This window comes from Lolium rigidum, chromosome 6, assembly GCF_022539505.1.
Source record: "Lolium rigidum isolate FL_2022 chromosome 6, APGP_CSIRO_Lrig_0.1, whole genome shotgun sequence".
Taxonomy (NCBI): Eukaryota; Viridiplantae; Streptophyta; class Magnoliopsida; order Poales; family Poaceae; genus Lolium; species Lolium rigidum.
The window spans coordinates 229,399,414-229,418,363 of NC_061513.1; the positions used below are offsets into that span (position 1 = coordinate 229,399,414).

The 18,950-nt window shown below is 41.7% G+C and overlaps 1 long non-coding RNA gene across 1 annotated transcript; it reads right to left on the reverse strand.

Moving 5' to 3' along the window:
- Positions 1-1,147: 1,147 nt before the first annotated feature.
- On the reverse strand, positions 1,148-3,448 carry LOC124658898. Its single transcript, XR_006989376.1, has 3 exons — positions 3,216-3,448; positions 2,888-3,120; positions 1,148-1,208 (listed from the first exon to the last, which is right to left on the reverse strand). It is a non-coding gene; the product is annotated as an uncharacterized LOC124658898 (long non-coding RNA).
- Positions 3,449-18,950: the final 15,502 nt, after the last annotated feature.

The window sequence follows — 18,950 nt, forward strand, 5'->3', positions numbered from 1 at the left end:
TGTCGAGTATAGACTCGTAACCCTAACCATCGAACCTCACTCGTTCATCGGAATATCTGCAACATAAAACGTTGCAGCCACGCAGGGTCAATACATTTGGAATTGTATTGGCAAATGTCACTATTTGGTGGATATATAAATGGCGCCTAACAACTACGTGCTCATTTGGCAGGTGGAGTTTAGCATCTTTTGCGAAAAGCAGTAGTTTCCCTGTCTTTTATAAACAATTTTTATTTTTCAGAAACCTTGTCTAGGAACATATTAGCATAACCCATGCCATCGCAAGACGGTTAGCTTTATATGCTCCTAAACATCTACGGACATGCTAGCATAGGCCCATGTAAACACAAGACAACCTAGCTTTGCATGCTCCTAAACCCATTGTTTGTCCCATCAAGTTTTATTATGAAATTGGAATGATGAGATCCTCCAAACAGTTCCAGACTCTAGTTGCTCATAATGTCCATAACCGGGGACACGGCTAAGTACTTAGTTTGACACTCTCGAGAGGCTGTACACATTCCCCACATGACCTAGTCTCGTTCTTCTTCCATGATGCGCAATTTGCTCAATGGACAGATGTCGACTAGGACAAGACCTTTCAGAAGCAATACCTCAACCACAATGGACGCGCTCCGTCCTACCAACACCTACCACCCTCTGTACATTGGGTCGAGTTCTCGCAACCTACTCAATCTAGACAGAGCCCATATAGCATGTGGTTGTACTCGGAAGCTACTAAAACAGAAACACCTGGCTAATCTCTTTGTTCCTGGGTGGCCAACCTCAAGTGTGATGCACACGGTGCTGCCATAGAAATGACCCCGGTGCAACCACTCAACATAAACCAAGCATTACCACTTCCACCCAGATGATTCATTATTTTAGGTTGTTTTATTACATAAAACCATACTTTCACAATACCACATATCACATCATGAAATCCCAACCACACATCTACAACAGCAATGCTAAGCATACTACAATACGGTAGCGACAAAGAATAAGTGTTGAACATGTGGTTGTTCTAACAGGTGATCATAGCATAGCAATATATATTTAAAACAATCCTACACATGAATAGCTACTGAAAATAACTACAAAGTGCATAGAAAAATAGTAGGACAAGACGGTGTGTGACAGTTGCCTTTTTGGTATCTGAAGAATTCTGCTCTTCTCTCAATCAAAACGCGTATCTCTCCGTACAACTATAACATAAAAGTAACAGAACATAAACACATATTCAAGCATCAACAAAAACAAGCAAGACAACAATTTAGAAAGATTTGTTATTCATTGTATTTTAGTTTTCATTAAATTTATGGTTAGCTCGGAAATTGAAGGTATGGCAGAGGTATGGCTTGCAAGATATGAATTTGAGATATTGAATGGATGAGTCAAATACTTGGAAAGGAAGTGATTATCTAAGTCAAGTCCTCGGAATAAAAATGATTGATGAGAACCTATGGTCCATGGTTGTTTGCTACTCAAGAATGGATAATTATAATGATCCTTGTGTTTTAGAAACTCTCACAAGCATCCCAAGTGCAATTCAAAATGCAACTTGACAATTGACATAGTGTGAAAACACTTATCAAAGTAGCACAAATTCACACATAGACTTGGGTATGAGCTAATGGTATCTTTAATTACTCAAATAACTCATTTGTAATTTGAATAGCCCAAGCTTAATAAATATGATCGAATGGCATGAGATTGGATAGACATGAATGGTATTCAAGATGTGGATCAAAGATTCTAAAGGATGTCAAGGTTTCAACACATGTGTAGAGTGTCTCCACAACACTTGCACAGGGAAAATCTATAAATAAGATTTGTCACAATTTACTCAAATAACTCATGTGTAGTTTGAATATTGTGAACTAGGCAAATATAATTAGGATATATATGATCTTGGACATGATGAAAATATCTAAATGATTTTGATAGATGAGTTATGATCATATGATTCACTTTGGAAAAGTGAAATTATGAGTTTAATCTTCAACCTCAATGTTTACATAAATTAATTATGATAATGGTTTCGATGAATATTGATGAGTAACACATATTCAAAAGAAAAGATATGAACAAGTAGGATTTATGGATTATGCCGCATGACACATAGAAGGATATTACTTCAAATCTAAAACCATGCGAAATGAATACAATCAACTAACCTAAACATGTGTGCTACCGGATGGAGAGTTCCAATGTGATTGAGTTGCAAAAGGAATCACCTTAAAAAGATATATAGAATTTAAGATATGCCAAAATTACTCAAACCCTCATATTTAGACTTGAATACTTGCAAATAGTTCTAAAAGTTTTATGAAGTGATGTTATTGGACAGGGGACATCAATAAATTCCATTTGCAAAAGGAATCACTTGATTTGGCTTTATAGAATTTGAGTTATGTAAAATACTCAAATTCACATGTTCAAATTTGAATATTTAAAAATTACTTGAAAGTCAAATTTTATTTTACATTTGTATTCTAAACATTTTTATGAGTTCAGGGGTATATCATTTTCAAATTTTGGGCGTGTAATTATTTTTTTATAATTTGTACAAGATTAAACGTTTCGCGGCCTTTTAATAATTTCACCGAAAAGTTGTCAGAAAAAGTTGCTCGGATGAAAAAGGTTTCTACATGAAAGTTATAGAGGATTTAATTAGAAACCTAATGCAAGAAATATCGACTAAAACCGAACTATAGATCATTTGATATAAAATTTTAAAGTTTAACATCAGCTAGCTAGTAGACACGAACCGATGGATTGGTGTCAGCAAAACAGATTTACGTAGTACAGACCCTTAGATCTAGATTGAACGGTCCACGATGGTTCTGTAAAAATCTACTCTAAACTGAACTTCGTGGCTTACAGTGGCAGGGACGCCGCCAGGTGACGGCGGGACGGCTCGAACGCGATGGTGCATCTCCAGACGGTTTACGACGGCGGCGAGGTGGTCCGAGCGACGTGGCAGACAACGGCAGTACCGTTGGTGGTCTTGGCGACGGCTCTCGCAGTCCCGAACGACGGCGACGATCCGACGACAACAACAAAGGGCAGCATACTCCAGCGAGGCTTCGGCGAATCCCCGGTGTCGACGTCACGCTGCGAGTTTGGACGGGAAAAGATGTCAATAGTTTCGCACTGAAAGCATAGGAAGAAAAGGAGAGTGTTTGCAGTCTTGGGCGACCAGTACTCACCGGAATCGAGGAAAACGGCGGCCGTGGCGGAGCTCCGGCGAGAAATTTGGACAACCTAACGGCGCAAAATCTAGGGTTTTAAGGAAGCAAAAGTAGAAAAGATATATGGGTATTTATAGAGGGATTTTTCGTGCAAAAGGAGCACGAATTTGGACGGATTTTGGAGATCTTCCCAGAGGTCGTTCGGATGCGTATTCGCGTTGGTCTCGTGCTGGAGGTTGAGGACGATAAGTCAGGGCCCAGCTGTCAGGAGAAAACAAGGCGATACGGGTGTAGGGTATCGCGTGCGGCCGCGCATATGAACGCGAGCGGGAGCTGCCTGGGCTGACTGGCTTGAGCTGGCCTGGCCGGTTCTCTTTTTTTTTTCGTTTTATTATTTCTAGTTTTAGTTTCAGACCTTTGAGTTCACTTACATGAATTACAAAAGAAAAATCATAAAAACATAGTTCTATATCTAGACGTTTAGGTCACTGTTTCAGTCCAGCACAAATGTTAGAGTATATATGTTTATACATTTGGCATAATAGGCTATTTACGAAATCTAGAAACATAATTTTGATTTTACGAAATCGTGCAACTAAGATATTTTCCGAAATTGAAACATTTCGCAAGATTTATTTCAAACATTGATTTTGATTGAAGTCAAAAATATTCAAACGACAATAAAACTAATTTTGGTAAAACCCAATTTACAAAAATGTTATTATGCATATAATAATTTATATGGCTACTTGGACATTGATATTTAAAAATAAGGTTTGGGCCTTTTATCTCAAAATAAAATCTTATATGATTTCAAAACCATAAAATAGAAATAGGTTTGGTTTGAAAATATTTTTGAAAGTAAATCTTTGTGAAAACTTATTTTGGAAAGGGCTTTTAAATACAATTTAAAAGTTTTAATTCCTTGTAAAATTTCAACAAAGACAAACAATTCAATCAACTAAATTTATTTATTTTTACATTCCAAAATGTGGAAAATTTTGGGATGTTACAGCTTTTATTTTGAAAACATGAAACAATTTTGTCAACGGTAGTAATAAAGCATATGAGTTATGAAAGTTATATCTTACAAGTTGCAAGCCTCATGCATAGTATACTAATAGTGCCCGCACCTTGTCATAATTAGCTTGGACTACCGGATCTTTGCAATGCACATGTTTTAACCAAGTGTCACAATGGGGTACCTCCATGCCGCCTGTACAAAGGTCTAAGGAGAAAGCTCGCATTTTGGATTTCTCGCTTTTGATTATTCTCAACTTAGACATCCGTACCGGGACAACATGGACAACAGATAATGGACTCCTCTTAAATGCATAAGCATGTGGCAACAATTATTATTCTCATATGAGATTGAGGATATGTGTCCAAAACTGAAACTTCCACCATGAATCATGGCTTTAGTTAGTGGCCCAAAGTTCTTCTCTAACAATATGCATGCTCCAACCATTAAGGTGGTAGATCTCTCTTACTTCAGACCAGACGGACATGCATAGCAACTCACATGGTATTCAACAAAGAATAGTTGATGGCGTCCCCAGAAACATGGTTATCGCACAACAAGCAACTTAATAAGAGATAAAGTGCATAAGTACATATTCAATACCACAATAGTTTTTAAGCTATTTGTCCCATGAGCTATATATTGCAAAGGTGAATGATGGAATTTTAAAGGTAGCACTCAAGCAATTTACTTTGGAATGGCGGATAAATACCATGTAGTAGGTAGGTATGGTGGACACAAATGGCATAGTGGTTGGCTCAAGTATTTGGGATGCATGAGAAGTATTCCCTCTCAATACAAGGTTTAGGCTAGCAAGGTTATTTGAAACAAACACAAGGATGAACGGTGCAGCAAAACTCACATAAAATACATATTGTAAACATTATAAGACTCTACACCGTCTTCCTTGTTGTTCAAAACTCAATACTAGATGTTATCTAGACTCTAGAGAAACCAAATATGCAAACCAAATTAGCAAGCTCTAAGTATTTCTTCATTAATGGGTGCAAAGTATATGATGCAAGAGCTTAAACATGAGCACAACAATTGCCAAGTATCAAATTATCCAAGACATTTTAGAATTACTACATGTAGCATTTTCCAATTCCAACCATATAACAATTTAACGAAGATGAAACTTCGCCATGAATACTATGAGTAGAGCCTAAGGACATACTTGTCCATATGCTACAGCGGAGCGTGTCTCTCTCCCATAAAGTGAATGCTAGGATCCATTTTATTCAAACAAAAAAAAACAAACTGACGCTCCAAGCAAAGTGCATAAGATGTGACGGAATAAAAATATAGTTTCAGGGGAGGAACCTGATAATGTTGTCGATGAAGAAGGGGATGCCTTCGGCATCCCCAAGCTTAGACGCTTGAGTCTTCTTATAATATGCAGGGGTGAACCACCGGGCATCCCCAAGCTTAGAGCTTTCACTCTCCTTGATCATATTGCATCATACTCCTCTCTTGATCCTTGAAAACTTTCTCCACACCAAACTCGAAACAACTCATTAGAGGGTTAGTGCATAATAAAAATTAACATGTTCAGAGGTGACACAATCATTCTTAACACTTCTGGACATTGCATAAAGCTATTGGACATTAATGGATCAAAGAAATTCATCCAACATAGCAAAAGAGGCAATGCGAAATAAAAGGGCAGAATCTGTCAAAACAGAACAGTCCGTAAAGATGGATTTTATTAGGCCACCAGACTTGCTCAAATGAAAATGCTCAAATTGAATGAAAGTTGCGTACATATCTGAGGATCATGCACGTAAATTGGCTTAATTTTCTGAGCTACCTACAGGGAGGTAGACCCAGATTCGTGACAGCAAAGAAATTTGGAACTGCGCAGTAATCCAAATCTAGTACTTACTTTACTATCAAAGACTTTACTTGGCACAACAAAACTCAAAACTAAGATAAGAAGAGGTTGCTACAGTAGTAACCAACTTCCAAGACTCAAATATAAAACAAAAATACTGTAGTAAAAACATGGGTTGTCTCCCATAAGCGCTTTTCTTTAACGCCTTTCAGCTAGGCGCAGAAAGTGTAACTCAAGTATTATCGCGAGATGAAGCATTGACATTACCTTGGGCTTTACCCTTACCTTTCTTGTCCTTACTCTTTGGCTTAGGGAATATATGACTACCCCCGGGTGTAGAGGTGAATTTTATGGTGCCTTCTCTCACGTCTATGACTGCTCCCAATAATTTCAGCAGGGATCTTCCGAGTGTGATTTGTCATGTTCCTGCGCATTCAATGACAAGGTAATCAATGGATATTGTTATCCCAAGAATGGTTGTATGCACACCCGCAGCTATCCCTTTAGGAATTATAACAGAGTTATCAATAAGAGTTATTCCTTCTCCCCCTTCAGTGAATTCCCAAAGTTTCAAAGATTTATGAATACCCTTAGGCATTAGGCAAAATTCAGTCATAATATCACAATTAGCACGAAGAGTTTGGTCACCTATGACAATTTTAATAGTTGGTTTCCACAATGAAGGTTCAGAGTTAACTAAAACTTGATCAAGACGGTTACGAATGTATCCATAACTTTCATTTAAGCGAGATGCACTTGTCTCAAGAGTGTTTAATCTATTATGAATGCTAATAAGGGCTGAATCAAAATTATTAGATGAATCATGTGATGCAACCAACTTCTTTATGGCATTAAAAGCTTGATCCCCATTATAATGAAGGAAATCTCCTCCCACTAGAGCATCCACGGCATATCTATAGCGAATCATAAGACCAAAATAAAAATTACTAAGGAGCAAACTTAGAGTCATTTGAGGTTCAGTTTTACGATAAGAAGTAAAAATTCTAGACCAAGCATCCTTAAAACTCTCCTCATCCCCTTGTTTAAAAGTGAAGACTAATTCTTCGAGCGAAGAAGTAACAGGTTCAGAGCTAGACATGGTAACAAAAGTAACTATTTTTTTTTGTATTTTTAATATAGAGTGCAAGACAGTAAATAAAGCAAACTAGATAAAGTAAATGCAAGTAAACTAATTTTTTTTGTGTTTTTCATATAGCAAACAAGACAGTAAATAAAGTAAAGCTAGCAACTAATTTTTTTTGTGTTTTGATATAATGCAGCAAACAAAGTAGTAAATAAAATAAAGCAAGACAAAAACAAAGTAAAGAGATTGAGAAGTGGAGACTCCCCTTGCAGCGTGTCTTGATCTCCCCGAGCAACGGCACTAGAAAATATGCTTGATGGCGTGTATTTCACACGTTCGTTGGGCAACCCCAAGAGGAAGGTATGATGCGCACAGCGAGCAAGTTTTCCCTCGGAAAGAAACCAAGGTTTATCGAACCAGGAGGAGCCAAGAAGCACGTTGAAGGTTGATGGCGGCGGGATGTAGTGCGGCGCAACACCGGAGATTCCGGCGCCAACGTGGAACCTGCACAACACAACCAAAGTACTTTGCCCCAACGAAATAGTGAGGTTGTCAATCTCACCGGCTTGCTGTAACAAAGGATTAACCGTATTGTGTGGAAGATGATTGTTTGCAGAGAAAATAGTAAAAACAAGTATTGCAACAGATTTGTATTTCAGTATTAAAGGAATGGACCGTGGTCCACAGTTCACTAGAGGTGTCTCTCCCATAAGATAAAAGCATGTTGGGTGAACAAATTACAGTCGGGCAATTGACAAATAGAGAGGGCATAACAATGCACATACATGGCATGATAAGTATAGTGAGATTTAATTGGGCATTACGACAAAGTACATAGACCGCCATCCAACTGCATCTATGCCTAAAAAGTCCACCTTCGAGTTATCATCCGAACCCCTTCCAGTATTAAGTTGCAAAGCAACGGACAATTGCATTAAGTATGGTGCGTAATGTAATCAATAACTACATCCTCGGACATAGCGCCAATGTTTTATCCCTAGTGGCAACAAGACACAGCACAACCTTAGAACTTTCGTCACTGTCCCAGGTGTCAATGCAGGCATGAACCCACTATCGAGCATAAATACTCCCTCTTGGAGTTAAAAGCAAAAACTTGGCCAGAGCCTCTACTAGTAACGCAGAGCATGCAAGATCATAAACAACACATATGTAATAACTTGATAATTAACATAACATGGTATTCTCTATCCATCGGATCCCGACAAACACAACATAGAGTATTACAAATAGATGATCTTGATCATGTTAGGCAGCTCACAAGATCCAACAATGAAGCACAATGAGGAGAAGACAACCATCTAGCTACTGCTATGGACCCATAGTCCAGGGGTGAACTACTCACTCATCACTCCGGAGGCGACCATGGCGGTGTAGAGTCCTCCGGGAGATGAATCCCCTCTCCGGCAGGGTGCCGGAGGAGATCTCCAGAATCCCCCGAGATGGGATCGGCGGCGGCGGTGTCTCAGTAAGGTTTTCCGTATCGTGGTTTTTCGCATCAGGGGTTTCGCGACGGAGGCTTTAAGTAGGCGGAAGGGCAGAGTCGGGGGCCTGACGAGGGGCCCACACCACAGGCGGCGCGGGCCCCCTTGGCCGCGCCGCCTTGTGGTTTGGCCACCTCGTGGCCCCACTTCGTATGCTCTTCGGTCTTCTGGAAGGTTCGTGGCAAAATAGGCCCCCGGGTCTTCGTTTCGTCCAATTCCGAGAATATTTCGTTACTAGGATTTCTGAAACCAAAAACAGCAGAAAACAGGAACTGGCACTTCGGCATCTTGTTAATAGGTTAGTTCCAGAAAATGCACGAATATGACATAAAGTGTGCATAAAACATGTAGGTATCATCAATAATATGGCATAGAACATAACAAATTATCGATACGTCGGAGACGTATCAGAGGGTTGCCCAATTGCATATTTTTCTGAGAAACTTTCTGGTGCTAAGTTGAACTATCCTATCTATGATAAAGAATTGTATGCTTTAATTAGAGTTCTTGAGGTTTGGCAACATTACTTGTGGCCAAAAGAATTTATCATACATTCTGATCATGAAGCTTTGAAATATCTGAAAGCCCAATCTACTTTGCATAAGCGTCTTGCTAAGTGGGTTGAGTTCATTGAGTATTTTCCATACATTATTAAGCATAAGAAGGGAAAAGATAATATTGTTGCTGATGCTCTATCTAGGAAGAATATGCTATTAACTCAACTCGATGTTAAAATCCCTGGATTAGAAGTGCTATGTGATTTGTATGCTACTGATCATGATTTTGCTGAACCATATCGCTTATGTGCTCTTGGTAAAGCATGGGAAAAATATCACATACATGATGGGTTCTTGTTTAGAGCTAACAAACTATGTGTTCCGGAATCGTCCGTGCGTTTGCTCTTATTGCAGGAATCACATGCTCGGAGGTTTGATGGGTCACTTTGGGCGTGAGAAGACGCTACTCATGCTAGCTGACCACTTTTATTGGCCAAAGATGAGGCGGGATGTGGACATGTATGTGAAGAGGTGCATTACTTGCAACAAGTCCAAGTCCAAGATGAAGCCTCACGGTTTGTATACTCCTTTACCGGCACCTACTACACCTTGGGAAGATATTAGTATGGACTTTGTGTTGGGTTTTCCGCGTACTAAGAGAGGCCATGATTCTATATTTGTGGTAGTGGACAGATTTTCTAAGATGTCACACTTTATTGCCTGCCACAAAAGCGACGATGCGTCGCATATTGCTAACCTGTTTTTCAGGGAGGTTGTGCGACTACATGGAGTCCCGAAGATTATTGTTTCTGATCGTGACGTGAAGTTTATGAGCTACTTCTGGAAGACGCTGTGGAGAAAGCTGGGGACGAAGCTACTTTTCAGTACTACTTGTCATCCCCAAACTGATGGACAAACTGAAGTGGTGAATAGAACATTGTCACAACTGTTGAGATCCATGATCAAGAAGAACCTGAAGGAGTGGGAAGAGTGTTTGCCGCATGTGGAGTTTGCTTACAACAGGGCGTTACATTCTACCACGGAGCTGTGTCCTTTTGAGGTGGTGTATGGTTTCAAACCCATTACTCCACTTGACTTGTTGCCTTTGCCCATACACGAGAGAGTTAATATGGAGGCATCCAAGAGGGCAGATTTTGTGCGAAAGATCCATGTGAAGACTAAAGAGTTGATAGAGAAGAAAGGCAAGAGCAATGCTGCAAGGATGAACAAGAAGCGCACGGAGATGTTGTTCAAGCCTGGTGATATGGTCTGGGTACATTTTCGCAAGGATAGGTTCCCGAAGCTACGGAAGTCCAAGTTGCTTCCTCGTGGTGCTGGTCCTTACAAAGTGCTTGCCAAGATCAATGATAATGCATACTCGATAGATCTTCCACTTGGTGAGTTTGGTGTCAGTAATTCTTTCAATGTTGCTGATTTGACACCATATGATGGAGAAGACCTTGGAGCGTCGAGGTCGACGCCTTTTGAAGGGGGGAGATGATGAGGACATCCCTACCACACTACCACCTCCGTCATTACCAACTGAAGATGAACCTGTTGTGAAGCTCAAGTCCAATGAAGTTCGGATTGGACCTATTACAAGGGCTCGTGCGAAGCTACTTAAACAACAGGTGAACTTGTTCCTAAACGATATTTTGATTGATCAGAACTTTATACTACCTAAGTCCCATTACTTATGTATCATCAGGTATGAAGAGGAGACAAGCATCGCACGAGGAGAAGAAGAGCAGCTGGACGTGAAGATGGACGTGGAGCTGGACAAGGAGCTGGATGATACGTCTCCGACGTATCGATAATTTCTTATGTTCTATGCCATATTATTGATGATACCTACATGTTTTATGCACACTTTATGTCATATTCGTGCATTTTCTGGAACTAACCTATTAACAAGATGCCGAAGTGCCGTTCTCGTTTTCTGCTGTTTTTGGTTTCAGAAATCCTAGTAACGAAATATTCTCGGAATTGGACGAAACGAAGACCCAGGGGCCTATTTTGCCACGAACCTTCCAGAAGACCGAAGAGCATACGAAGTGGGGACACGAGGTGGCCAAACCACAGGGCGGCGCGGCCAAGGGGGGGCCCGCGCCGCCCTGTGGTGTGGGCCCCTCGTCAGCCCCCCGACTCTGCCCTTCCGCCTACTTAAAGCCTCCGTCGTGAAACCCCTGATGAGAAAAAACCACGATACGGAAAACCTTACTGAGACGCCGCCGCCGCCGATCCCATCTCGGGGGATTCTGGAGATCTCCTCCGGCACCCTGCCGGAGAGGGGATTCATCTCCCGGAGGACTCTACACCGCCATGGTCGCCTCCGGAGTGATGAGTGAGTAGTTCACCCCTGGACTATGGGTCCATAGCAGTAGCTAGATGGTTGTTTTCTCCTCATTGTGCTTCATTGTTGGATCTTGTGAGCTGCCTAACATGATCAAGATCATCTATCCGTAATACTCTATGTTGTGTTTGTCGGGATCCGATGGATAGAGAATATCATGTTATGTTAATTATCAAGTTATTACATATGTGTTGTTTATGATCTTGCATGCTCTCCGTTACTAGTAGAGGCTCGGCCAAGTTTTTGCTTTTAACTCCAAGAGGGAGTATTTATGCTCGATAGTGGGTTCATGCCCGCATTGACACACGGGACAGGTGACGAAAGTTCTAAGGTTGTGTTGTGATGTTGCCACTAGGGATAAAACATTGGCGCTATGTCCGAGGATGTAGTTGTTGATTACATTACGCACCATACTTAATGCAATTGTCCGTTGCTTTGCAACTTAATACTTGGAGGGGGTTCGGACGGTAACTCGAAGGTGGACTTTTTAGGCATAGATGCGGTTGGATGGCGGTCTATGTACTTTGTCGTAATGCCCAATTAAATCTCACTATACTTATCATGCCATGTATGTGCATTGTTATGCCCTCTCTATTTGTCAATTGCCCGACTGTAATTTGTTCACCCAACATGCTTTTATCTTATGGGAGAGACACCTCTAGTGAACTGTGGACCCCGGTCCATTCTTTTAATACTGAAATACAAATCTGCTGCAATACTTGTTTTTACTGTTTTCTTGCAAACAATCATCTTCCACACAATACGGTTAATCCTTTGTTACAACAAGCCGGTGAGATTGACAACCTCACTGTTTCGTTGGGGCAAAGTACTTGGGTTGTGTTGTGCAGGTTCCACGTTGGCGCCGGAATCCCTGGTGTTGCGCCGCACTACATCCCGCCGCCATCAACCTTCAACGTGCTTCTTGGCTCCTCCTGGTTCGATAAACCTTGGTTTCTTTCTGAGGGAAAACTTGCTGCTGTGCGCATCATACCTTCCTCTTGGGGTAGCCCAACGAACGTGTGAAATACACACCATCAAGCATATTTTCTGGCGCCGTTGCCGGGGAACTGAAGAAAAGCTACACCACAAAGATTTCTAACTCCCACGTCAACTACACGCCAGCATATTTTCTGGCCCCGTTGCCGGGGAGATCAAGACACGCTGCAAGGGGAGTCTCCACTTCCCAATCTCTTTACTTCGTTTTTGTCTTGCTTTATTTTATTTACTACTTTGTTTGCTGCATTATATCAAAACACAAAAAAAATTAGTTGCTAGTTTTACTTTATTTACTGTCTTGTTTGCTATATCAAAAACACAAAAAAATTAGTTACTTGCATTTGCTTTACTTATTTCATCATGTTTCCTTTTATTTTTACCACAAAAAACATACCGGTTGGACGCGGGTCTATAATTGGGAGGAACAATATAGAGGAATTTTTCACCCATGTTAGTACCGTTGAAGATTTTGAAGATAGACACTTGGTAGAACTTGCTCCTACTTATGAAATTGCTGCTGCTGCTTTAGTTCGCATGTTGGAAACTAAATTTGTTAATCTCAATCCTATAATCCAACACATGTTTCTTACACTTGGTGATATGGAAGAGGGGGAAAAGAAAGATTTTGTTTTAGAAACCCTTCTTAGAGAATTTGGTGGTCTAGCAAGAGAGGCTAGAAAGGTCTTTGCTAAATTTAATATGTTTGGTTCTCATACTAATTTTGTTAGTCTCCTTGAAAAAATGGACATGGATAGGATAAGGTACACTAATAATGCTAATGATGGTGGGGAGATCAAAGCACCAATACCATGTAAACTCCTAGCTATGAATGATGCACTAGAACATAACTATGCTTGGCTTGTTCCTGAAAATTTGTTCGATGAGAGTAGCAAGCCCAAGACTAATGAAAAGGGAGACGCTGAAACTTATGTATCCAATATACTATGCATGGTTGAGAAAACTCCAAACCCCGCTGTAGGTGCACCATCCTTCGATAATACTTGAGTTACACTTTACGCGCCTAGCTGAAAGGCGTTAAAGAAAGCGCTTATGGGAGACAACCCATGTTTTTACTCCAGTATTTTTGTTTTATATTTGTGTCTTGGAAGTTGTTTACTACTGTAGCAACCTCTCCTTCTCTTAGTTTTATGTTTTGTTGTGCCAAGTAAAGTCTTTGATAGTAAAGTAAGTACTAGATTTGGATTACTGCGCAGTTCCAGATTTCTTTGCTGTCACGAATATGGGTCTACCTCCCTGTAGGAAGCTCAGAAAATTAAGCCAATTTACGTGCATGATCCTCAGATATGTACGCAACTTTCATTCAATTTGAGCATTTTCATTTGAGCAAGTCTGGTGGCCTAATAAAATCCATCTTTACGGACTGTTCTGTTTTGACAGATTCTGCCTTTTTATTTCGCATTGCCTCTTTTGCTATGTTGGATGAATTTCTTTGATCCATTAATGTCCAGTAGCTTTATGCAATGTCCAGAAGTGTTAAGAATGATTGTGTCACCTCTGAACATGTTAATTTTTATTATGCACTAACCCTCTAATGAGTTGTTTCGAGTTTGGTGTGGAGAAAGTTTTCAAGGATCAAGAGAGGAGTATCATGCAATATGATTAAGGAGAGTGAAAGCTCTAAGCTTGGGGATGCCCCGGTGGTTCACCCCTGCATATTATAAGAAGACTCAAGCGTCTAAGCTTGGGGATGCCCAAGGCATCCCCTTCTTCATCGACAACATTATCAGGTTCCTCCCCTGAAACTATATTTTTATTCCGTCACATCTTATGCACTTTGCTTGGAGCGTCGGTTTGTTTTTGTTTTTTGTTTTGTTTGAATAAAATGGATGCTAGCATTCACTTTATGGGAGAGAGACACGCTCCTCTGTAGCATATGGACAAATATGTCCTTAGGCTCTACTCATAGTATTCATGGCGAAGTTTCATCTTCGTTAAATTGTTATATGGTTGGAATTGGAAAATGCTACATGTAATAACTCCAAAATGTCTTGGATAATTTGATACTTGGCAATTGTTGTGCTCATGTTTAAGCTCTTGCATCATATACTTTGCACCCATTAATGAAGAAATAGTTAGAGCTTGCTAATTTGGTTTGCATATTTGGTTTCTCTAGAGTCTAGATAATATCTAGTATTGAGTTTTGAACAACAAGGAAGACGGTATGGAGTCTTATAATGTTTACAATATGTCTTTTATGTGAGTTTTACTTGTACCGTTCATCCTTGTGTTTGTTTCAAATAACCTTGCTAGCCTAAACCTTGTATCGAGAGGGAATACTTCTCATGCATCCAAAATCCTTGAGCCAACCACTATGCCATTTGTGTCCACCATATCTACCTACTACATGGTATTTATCCGCCATTCCAAAGTAAATTGCTTGAGTGCTACCTTTAAAATTCCATCATTCACCTTTGCAATATATAGCTCATGGGACAAATAGCTTAAAAACTATTGTGGTATTGAATATGTACTTATGCACTTTATCTCTTATTAAGTTGCTTGTTGTGCGATAACCATGCTTCGGGGATGCCATCAACTATTCTTTGTTGAATATCATGTGAGTTGCTATGCATGTCCGTCTTGTACTGAAGTAAGAGAGATCTACCACCTTTATGGTTGGAGCATGCATATTGTTAGAGAAGAACATTGGGCCGCTAACTAAAGCCATGAATCATGGTGGAAGTTTCAGTTTTGGACACACATCCTCAATCTCATATGAGAATAATAATTGTTGCCACATGCTTATGCATTAAAGAGGAGTCCATTATCTGTTGTCCATGTTGTGCCGGTATGGATGTCTAAGTTGAGAATAATCAAAAGCGAGAAATCCAAAATGCGAGCTTTCTCCTTAGACCTTTGTACGGGCGGCATGGAGGTACCCCATTGTGACACTTGGTTAAAACATGTGCATTGCAAAGATCCGGTACTCCAAGCTAATTAGGACAAGGTGCGGGCACTATTAGTATACTATGCATGAGACTTGCAACTTGTAAGATATAATTTACATAACTCATATGCTTTATTACTACCGTTGACAAAATTGTTTCATGTTTTCAAAATAAAAGCTCTAGCAAAAATATAGCAATCGATGCTTTCCTCTTTGAAGGACCATTCTTTTACCTTTTATGTTGAGTCAGTTCACCTATCTCTCTCCACCTCAAGAAGAAAACACTTGTGTGAACTGTGCATTGATTCCTACATACTTGCATATTGCACTTGTTATATTACTCTATGTTGACAATTATCCATGAGATATACATGTTACAAGTTGAAAGAAACCGCTGAAACTTAATCTTCCATTGTGTTGCTTCAATACCTTTACTTTGATTTATTGCTTTATGAGTTAACTCTTATGCAAGACTTATTGATGCTTGTCTTGAAGTACTATTCATGAAAAGTCTTTGCTTTATGATTCACTTGTTTACTCATGTCATTACCATTGTTTTGATCGCTGCATCCACTACATATGTTTACAAATAGTATGATCAAGGTTATGATGGCATGTCACTTCAGAAATTATCTTTGTTATCGTTTTACCTGCTCGGGACGAGCAGAACTAAGCTTGGGGATGCTTGATACGTCTCCGACGTATCGATAATTTCTTATGTTCTATGCCATATTACTGATGATACCTACATGTTTTATGCACACTTTATGTCATATTCGTGCATTTTCTGGAACTAACCTATTAACAAGATGCCGAAGTGCCGGTTCTCGTTTTCTGCTGTTTTTGGTTTCGAAATCCTAGTAACGAAATATTCTCGGAATTGGACGAAACGAAGACCCGGGGGCCTATTTTGCCACGAACCTTCCGGAAGAACGAAGAGCATACGAAGTGGGGCCACGAGGTGGCCAAACCACAAGGCGGCGCGGCCAAGGGGGCCCGCGCCGCCCTGTGGTGTGGGCCCCTCGTCGGCCCCCGACTCGCCCTTCCGCCTACTTAAAGCCTCCGTCGCGAAACCCCCGATGAGAAAAAACCACGATACGGAAAACCTTGCGAGACGCCGCCGCCGCCGATCCCATCTCGGGGGATTACGGAGATCTCCTCCGGCACCCTGCCGGAGAGGGGATTCATCTCCCGGAGGACTCTACACCGCCATGGTCGCCTCCGGAGTGATGAGTGAGTAGTTCACCCCTGGACTATGGGTCCATAGCAGTAGCTAGATGGTTGTCTTCTCCTCATTGTGCTTCATTGTTGGATCTTCTGAGCTGCCTAACATGATCAAGATCATCTATTTGTAATACTCTATGTTGTGTTTGTCGGGATCCGATGGATAGAGAATACCATGTTATGTTAATTATCAAGTTATTACATATGTGTTGTTTATGATCTTGCATGCTCTCCGTTACTAGTAGAGGCTCTGGCCAAGTTTTTGCTTTTAACTCCAAGAGGGAGTATTTATGCTCGATAGTGGGTTCATGCTCGCATTGACACCGGGACGGTGACAGAAAGTTCTAAGGTTGTGATGTGCTGTTGCCACTAGGGATAAAATATTGGCGCTATGTCCGAGGATGTAGTTGTTGATTACATTACGCACCATACTCAATGCAATTGTCTGTTGCTTTGCAACTTAATACTGGAGGGGGTTCGGACGATAACCTGAAGGTGGACTTTTTAGGCATAGATGCAGTTGGATGGCGGTCTATGTACTTTGTCGTAATGCCCAATTAAATCTCACTATACTTATCATGCCATGTATGTGCATTGTTATGCCCTCTCTATTTTTCAATTGCCCGACTGTAATTTGTTCACCCAACATGCTTTTATCTTATGGGAGAGACACCTCTAGTGAGCTGTGGACCCCGGTCCATTCTTTTAATACTGAAATACAAATCTGCTGCAATACTTGTTTTTACTTGTTTTCTTGCAAACAATCATCTTCCACACAATACGGTTAATCCTTTGTTACAGCAAGCCGGTGAGATTGACAACCTCACCTGTTTCGTTGGGGCAAAGTACTTGGGTTGTGTTGTGCGGGTTCCACGTTGGCGCCGGAATCCCCGGTGTTGCGCCGCACTACATCCCGCCGCCATCAACCTTCAACGTGCTTCTTGGCTCCTCCTGGTTCGATAAACCTTGGTTTCTTTCTGAGGGAAAACTTGCTGCTGTGCGCATCATACCTTCCTCTTGGGGTTGCCCAACGAATGTGTGAAATACACGCCATCACTGGACATGAAGAAATCTCATGGACGCGCGAGGGAGGAGCGAGAGGCATGCGCGAGAGGAGAAGACGAAGTCCAGGTCGGCCCAGCACCCGGTCAAACCGGCCGCCACGCCGGCGCGCCCGGTCCTTGGCCCGGTCCGACCGGGTGGCAGGCCGGATCTACCCCGGCGCCAACCGGGCGCCACGCTGATGCCAACCGGGGACGTTACTGCGCGACAATTTCCCTGCCCGGTTGGAACCCGGTCCCTGGCCCGGTTTGAACCGGCCAGCCCGGCCCCGAGCCCGGTCGGCCGGCCTCCCGGACCGGCCGTGTCCGAGTCTGTCTCGACCAGATCTATTCCGGGTCGGTTATTCTTGTATCTTTTCGACCAGAAGTCGTCCCGGACGCCTATATAAGTGCCCAGGACGCCCCCTAGCTGTTTTAGACCACGTTTAAGATAAACCTTAGTTCTTAGTTGTTTGCTCTGCAAAAACTATTGAATCTCCTACACCATATTGCTTGATATTGTGTAGATCTGAAAAGTCTTGTGTGATCTTCTATTCCATTGGGAATTAGACGGTTGCAACTTACCGCTTCGTGGTCGGCAAGTGTGTGGAGTTGCGAATATCTTGCAGGGTTGAGAGTTGTTGCATTGGCGACAGGGACCAATCGAGAGATCTCGTTACGTCATACAAGTTATCATCCACTTCATCAAGTTACCTCCGCTGCAATCACCCCGTGATCATCATCACCACCGTTGCTTACTGAGAAGATCGGGCCACCCCTTATCATTTCAGCAATTTACTGGTTTTTAAATTAAAACCGAAAAACTAAATGTACCGATTCCTATTGTACCCACAGACACCGACATGTGGGGTCTGGTCCAGGTCAGCTGCCTCGTTGGCAGTTGACTGGGTCAAACAGGTCATCGGCCCCACTGCCACGTTGACATCACCGGCGGCTTGACGCCGGCGAGTCAGAGCGTGACGGCGACGCCGATTTCGGGCTCCCCTGGATGGTCTACTACACGTTTCAGGACACCCTCGACCTACTGAGCACGATGGTGGTGGTGGTTCACCGGAATACTCACCGGAGCATCGCCGGAGAAGACATCTGCGGCGGCGCTGCTCCGGCCAAATGGCTAACCCGAGCTAGAGATGATGCTAGGAAGCGAGAGTAGGCTCTACAGGCGCGCAAACTCACCCTGAGTAAGATAGTGTGGTCGGCGACGTCGATTGTTGACGCAGACGACGAGGATTTCGCCATTACCGATGAGGTACTGCAAAAGGGAATGATCAAA